The 7,497-nt window shown below is 39.9% G+C and overlaps 1 protein-coding gene across 2 annotated transcripts in view; it reads right to left on the reverse strand.

Annotated features, from left to right (window-relative positions):
- The window catches only part of RNASEH2B (ribonuclease H2 subunit B), a 46,254-nt gene extending 41,603 nt beyond the window's left edge, over window positions 1-4,651 (reverse strand). For both annotated transcript variants that reach the window (XM_077752600.1, XM_077752598.1), the window contains exon 1: window positions 4,627-4,651. The gene's annotated coding sequence lies outside the window, so the exon portion shown is untranslated. The remainder of the gene's footprint in view (window positions 1-4,626) is intronic.
- Window positions 4,652-7,497: the final 2,846 nt, after the last annotated feature.

The following is a 7,497-nucleotide window of genomic DNA, read 5'->3' on the forward strand; positions in this document are numbered from 1 at the left end:
TCTCTGCCATTTAATAGGAATGTTTAATACATATATCTTTAATGTAGTTACAGATATGGCAGGATTTATATCTGCCATTTAACTTCATTTTCCATATGTTATATGTTTTGATCCTGTATTTCTCTATGACTGCCTTCTTTTGTGTTTAATAGATATTTTCTAAAGCATTGTTTTAATTCCTTTATCATTTCTTTCACTATATTTTTGGGGGAGTTATTTTCTCAGTCTTTGTCTTGAGAATTATAATTACTAACTTAACTTATAATAATGTAGTTCAAATTAATATTAACTTGAAAATTTCAATAGGATCTGGAAATTTTCCTGTAATATATTCCTTTTCCTCCTCCTTCCTTCGTGTTATTATTATGTGCCATATATCTATGCGTGTGTATACATACACATGCACAAATAATATCTTCATACATTATAAGCCCATCAACCATTTTATATTTTTCACCTTACGAAGTTATATTTTAAATCAGAAAGAAAAGAGTTATAGGCAAAAGTACATTTGTATCGGCTTTTGTAGTTGACTATATTTATCTTTACCAGTGCTCTTCATTTTGCATGGATTCAAGGTACCATCTAGTCTCCTTTCCTTTCAACCTGAAGGACTCCCTTCATGGTTTTTGAGGGTCAAGTTTACAAGTGATGAATTCTCTCAGTTCTTCTGTATCTGAGAATCCCTTAGTTTCTCCCTTGGTAGTGAAGGATAGTTTTGCCAGACACCGAATTCTTGGTTGAGTATCTTTTTCTTTTAGCATCTTGACTATGTCATCCAACTAAAGTTCTGGGCTCTTTGATTTCTAATGAGAAGTCAGCTGTTCATCTTACGGAGGATCTCTGTACTTGATAAATCACTTTCTCTTAGCAGTTTGACTATGCTGTGCCAAACTACTTGGAGTTTGTTGAGATTCTTGGCTGTGTAATGTTTTTCATCAAATTGGGTCTGACCATTCTCCAAATCTTCTTTGTGCCTCTTTCTCTCTTCTCTGTCTGGGACTCCCACTATATATATGTCAGCCATACTTGGTGGTATGCTATAGGTCTCTGAGACTATGTTCAGTTTTCTTAATCTTTCTGTCATTATGTTCCTCAGGCTAGATAATCTTAATTGACATTTCTCCAAGTTTTGCTGATTCTTTTCTCTGCTAGCTCAAATCTGCTATTGAAGCTGCTAGTGAATTTTTCACTTCAGTTATTTTATTTTTCAACTCCAGAATTTATATATTCTTTTACAATTTCTATCTCTCTTTATCGATACACTCTATTTTGTGAGACTTCATTATCATACTTTCCTTTAATTTTTTAGACATAGTTTGTTTTAGTTCTTTGAATGTATTTATAATAGCCAATTAAAATCTTCACAGAATAAGTCCAACAACTGGGTCTCCTCAGGGAGTTTCTATTGACTACTATTTTTTCTCCCGTGTATAAACCTACTTTCCTGGTTCTTCAGGTGTCGCACACCCTTAAAAAAAAAAAGAAAACTAGACATCTTACTTATTTTTTTAGACATTTTAGATAACATAATAATTACTGTGACAATTCTGGAAATCAGAATCCCCTGCTCCAACTCCCTGAGATTTATTGTTATTGCTGCTTTTTGTCATCATTGTAGCTGTTGCTGTTTGTTTAGTGACCTTCCTGGACTAATCCTACAGTCTGCTTCCCCTGTAACCACCGATATCTTAGTTTAGTGGTTAGCTAATGATTAGTCAGAGATTTCCATAAATATTGTGAACAAATAAGCCTCCTAACATTTGCTGAGGAGTTCTGCATGTGTTCTGGGACATGCCTTCAACATTTAACCAATTTAAACTCCTGCCTTACCTTTTATTTACTGTTTGCCTAAAGGTGAAAGATTAGGGCCCTCTCAGGTCTTTCCTGGGCATGCACACAATCCTGAATATGTACTTGGCCTTTTAATTTCCTAGGACAATGTCAGAGAGTTTCAAATTCCCTTATGGATATCTTTTCCTCCTTCCTCTTAAGTTTTTCGCCAGGTTCTTATTTGCCCAGTTGCTATTGCCCCCTTCAGCTGATACGTTAAACAATTGCCACTGATTATTTTTTGACAAAGGCCCCGGGGACAGGGTATTTCCTGCAAGGCAAGTTCTGAGCTCCAATCAAGCTTTTCCAGGGAACTGCAAGACAGGTCAAACAGGATCAATGCTCTGGGGACAGAACATTTTGAGAAGCTCCGACAAGGCCTGTCCCATCCAGGGGCTGCAATGCTGCTGGGTTTTACAAGGACCATGTTTGCAAGACTGTTGGTTTTCAAGGTTCCTGTAGACCTGAAGAGAGGGAGATGTGAGCAGTTTGAGTTACAATGCCACAAACCCTGCTTAATGAGATTCAGCAGTTTTTCTTGAACAAACACTTCTCAGATTGTTGGAAGACTTTGGTTAATTTCAAAGAGTTTTGAAAAAGTTGATTTTGGCCATCTTTGCCAATGTTTTCATTGCTTTTATGGAGGGTGGATTTACCCCCACTGGGTTTTGAAGGCTTAGCATGAGTAAAGAATTCATATTGCTCTAAGACTTCTGATAAATTCTTTAGTCGATACCTGGCCTTAGGCACACAAAATTACTTATGACTATAAATTAAAAGCTCCATAAATTAAAGGTTCTATAAAAGTTAGAGTTTTTTTATTTTCACTTAAATTTGGAAAATTCTGGGTCATCCTATGGACTATTTCCTTACCCACAAGCTTAAAAGCTCCATCTTCTTTCTAACTTTTACCTGCATCTAGTACAGCTGAAGCGTAGCTAAATTAATTAAGGAAGGAAAAAAATCTGCTTTTAGAATAAGGAAAGAATAAGAAGAGTATGAGAATGGGAGTGTGGAGAAGGGTTCTCCTCTATCAACCTAGTTGTAACTAAGGTCTGTTTCTTTGATAACGTCAGCATAGAAAGAGCACAAGATCCAGAGACAGAGAGGTCCCCATAACGCACTCTCAGTTCCTCTTCTTGCTCAGCAGTATGAACTTGGGCACAATACTCAGCCTCTGTGTGCCTTGGTTGTTCCATTTACAAAATGGGCATAATAATAATTTTATACGTTTGTTTTAAGCTTAAATATATGTCAAAGTGCCTAGAACATGTAATAAACAATTAAAAATCACTTCCCTTTCTCTCGATGACATGGAAACATTAAGAATATGTAGGGAATAATAAGATCAAAATATAAAAGTCAAAAATTCTAAACACAGAATTACCTAAGGGCCTGACAATTAGCTCTTTAAGAAGAGACTCAATTAGGACCAGGATATCCTTTTTTAAAAGCCAAAACACAGGGGGCACCTGGGTGGCTCAGTCGGTTAAGCATCCGACTTCGGCTCAGGTCATGATATCACTGTCTGTGAGTTTGAGCCCTGTGTCGGGCTCTGTGCTGACGGCTCAGAGCCTAGAGTCTCCTTCAGATTCTGTGCCTCCTCCTCTCTCTGCCCTTCCCATGCTCACGCTGTGTCTCTTTCTGTCTCTCAATAATAAATAAATGTTAAAAAAATTTTTAAGCCAAAACACAATATTCATTTTATGTGCAAAAATTAAGATAGTGCAATATATCGTAAAGTATCCAGCAGCTTTTAGAACATGGGCTCTGCTCAGTAAATATTATATGAATGTGTTGTTTGACTTTAGAAAAAGCTCAGTAAGAAGTAGTGATACTTAAGTGATACTTAAGTGATACAAGTTTTGATACTTAACAAGTTGAACTTCATTTGTCTAGAAAACTGACTCATATGAAACACCTTCTAAAGCTATGCTGAATAAAATAATATTCAAATTACATTTTTTAAAGAGCAAGCTTTACATTCTTCTTCTTCTTCTTCTTCTCCTCCTCCCCCTCCCCTCCCCCTCCTCCTCCTCCTCCTTCTTCTTCTTCGACTGTTTTCTCTTACATAAGAGATGACTTATGCCATGCTGGAGAAGAGTGTTTTCAGAAAAATAAAAAATTCAGACAAATCAGAAGCAGGTACCTGGTCTTTTGGGCCATTTTGGACTCAGTAATATCTTAAACTTCCCTGTTGTCTCAAGCCCTGCTAGCTTCTTATGTCTAACCAATTCCACAGCAGTTCTCTTATGGTCCTTGTGTTTTCTATAAAGATCCAATTTTATGTCCCACTGGTTACCATTAACTCTAACAGCAAATCTTCCATCTGTTTACCATCCTGATCTAAATACCTCAACAAAAAGGAAAGGCTGATTGCTACTTTCCTGACATTTGAATTTTAAACAAAACATACCAGTGATAAAGAGACAACTGTGTCCAATGAATGTAAAACAGCAAATAATAGATAATATGTATTGGGCATTTACTACACACCAGGCAACGTCCTTGATGTAAGTTACACAATGTTGTCCTTATAATATTTCTATGAGGTAGGTGCTATTTTGATTCCCACTCTTTTGGGTGAACAACTTGCCCAAAGTTAAGAAACCTGTTCAAGGTCACAGAGCTATTTAGCTGTAGATAGAGCCAAGGTTTAAACTCAGGCAACTAACAGTTTAAACTATGACACTTTAGAGAAACTCTTAATCTCAAATCCCATTTGTATTAACCGAGAAAACACAAACTGCAGCTCTGAGGCACAATAACTATCTTGTAGGGCTGTTCTCTTACAACAACGACGTCGCAGACCCATTTGTCTTCTCTTGTGTCCTGTTCGGCCTTGAGGACCAGAGGGTCATCTCATCAGCTGCCCTCACTCCAATCCAGCCAGCATCCCACACTTCCAGGGGTGCAGCAGAAGGAAAAGAGAGGAGAAGGCACTAGGGAAAGTGAGATAGACAAAAAAGGCTGGATCAAATAATACATAAACAAAGGATGAGAGAAATCTGTTGTGAGAAACAAGAAACATCAAGTGATTAAAAACAGATAAAGTCAAGTTTGACCAAAGTCAAGAAAAGGAAACTGCTCTTCCCCTTAGAGAATATAATATCCTAGACATAGTTACATTACACCCCCACGTTTTCACAGAAAACTTGCGTATACACAGCATGCAACTTAACCATGATGTAATGTTGAAAAGTTAGTCAGAAAGTCTTGTAGAAGCCAAAATGGAACATTATTTTTCATCTTCAGACTACACGGTATGGGTTGTACAATTGATATGAAGTTACTTATCAACCAGTTTTTAAACTTGGCAGCTCTTTCTTATCCCTCTCTTGGTTAAGACAAGTTTCTTCATATCATTTAAAGTTCAAAGACAGGAGACAGGAGAAAGAGCCACCTTTTTGCCAAGCGTTCTTATGACTTGGAAGCAACAGACATTTGTCATGACCCTGTCTGATTTTGGCACACAGCAGATAAGCTCTGAGAAACACACACCCACTGTTACACGGAGAAGAAAGAACAGACATCAAAGCACCATTTACTTTATTTTTAGATACTATATCAAGGCTATTCAGTTTTCTTAAGATCTAATGTGGGGGGGGGGAGGGGGGATAAGAGCATCACTCTCATTCTCATGTAATACCTCGTCCTAAATAGGCTCCAGTTCATTTTCTCCAGTCATCAGCCACTGGAGCATATTCGACCCCCTTGGTTCTCTTTGGTTTGATCGCCAGGGACAGCTCCTTGGGAACATGTGGCTAGGATACTTGCAAGGCATGCAAGACAAATCGGCATAATTTTTAAGTTACTTGGCACTTCCAGGAATGCTAATTTCAGCAATAACTATACGTCTTCCCTTCCCAAGATGGTACCCACTGCCATCAAAGAGATCTGGGTCATTTTCCTGGCTTTGAAGCTCTCTGTCTCCTCACTACAGGAGGAGAAGCTAGGCAGAGGAACACACCAAAAAACTAATTTTCAAGTAATGGGTTCCTCCAAGAATATCTTTTTAACTTTGAAGCTTTGAAGAAAAAATAAAAAACAAAAGCTGGCCTTCACCAAGGCCACAGAAGATAAACTTTCCAGTTTCTCAGGGCTGCCTCTATCAATAGCCATGTTTCTAGGACTGGCTGAAGAAGAAACTGATGACAAACTTCAGGTTTTCAGACAATTCAGAGTCACAAAGACCAATGACACGTAGAGATGGAACTAAGCTCTTGAAATATCTGGGAAGCAGGAATATTCTGGAGAGACAGAACAGACAGACTTGACTGGGACGTCTAATAATAACCAGGGCTGGCATCAGGACAGGAGGTGTGCCTGGTCCCTGGTCATCAAACTGACAACAGAGGAAACCCCAGCCCTTCCTGACACTCCAACCTCTCCCACCCTGGTGAGATATCACCATTCAGCCAGCAGAGTGGCCTTTGGCATATAGCAGGGGCCCTGGACACCTGGGGAGAGCCTGTAGAGTCTGCCATTTAATTCCTGTTGAGTGTTGGGACAGATTATCTGACTTCTCCAAGTCTTGTAAAATGGTGAAAATAAAGTTTGCCTTAACTACCTCCCAAGGTCACTGTGAATGTCAAATACATTAGCATACATCAAAGTGTACTGCAAAGGTATAAGAGCGAGAAGATACAGGCCTTAGAATATGGGCTTCCTAAAAATTACATAAACCTTGGGTCAATGAAAGACAGCCTAAGTTACAGCCCAAATCTACTTCCTCATACGACAAACCTCTGCCCCACCTATCTGCCATCCAGCCAAAGAGACGGCCAATAACTGGGAAACTGGGACTGCTCAGCTGAGACACCCCCCCCCACCCCCCCAGGTGGCCCAGGCTTCTGGCCAGAGCTCAGGCATACTGGGGAGTGAGGGCAGCACTGCCTAGCCTCACCTTTCCTTCTTCTGGAAAAGTGCTCCCTACCATCCAAAACCCCTCTGTCCTCCCCATCTCCCACCTCTGGTGCTGAGGTAAAGGCTGTCCCTCCAATGTTCTGGCTAACAGGGGGTGAGGCCGGGGTTGCAGGTGATCACAGTGGGCCAAGTCTAAAGGCAGTAAGAGAATAAGAGAAAAGAGGCAGATTCTCCCAGCAGACCCCGGGGGATCTGAGGTGTGAGTGGGGTGCAGAGCCTGGTTTCTACTAAGTGGAGGAAGCTGGTTTGAGAAGAGGAAGTAAACTCTGAGGGAGACAGAAGCCCCGGGCCACTCAGTGCTGCAACTCCCTAGTTGCAACATTTGTACACACTCCACACGGCCTCTTCCCCCAACACACAGCCGGCCTTTCTGAGGAATCTATGAACCGGCTAGGGAAGCCCTAAAGTGCAAGCCAGGTTTTCTAACACAATCAGGATGAATTGCCTCAACATTAAACGCATAGTAGTTTCCATACTAAGGCAGGCTCACGGTCTACTCAAACTGGCATCCTACTTATGGTAAGCACACCAAGGAATGTTTGCAGGAGGCCATGGTTGTCCTAAAAAATTCAAACTCAAGTGGCTTGCAAAGAATCCCCACTTTCCATTGTGGCCATTATGGTTCTGTGAATTTACCTCTCTTGCATCCTGTATTTTCAGTCTTTACCCATTCTCCAAGATAATCCATTCAAAATATGCAGTCTATGCTGTGGAGCAATACTTTTTTTTTTTTTTAAT

Source organism: Crocuta crocuta, unplaced genomic scaffold, assembly GCF_008692635.1.
Source record: "Crocuta crocuta isolate KB4526 unplaced genomic scaffold, BGI_CrCroc_1.0 scaffold190, whole genome shotgun sequence".
NCBI classification, from domain to species: Eukaryota; Metazoa; Chordata; class Mammalia; order Carnivora; family Hyaenidae; genus Crocuta; species Crocuta crocuta.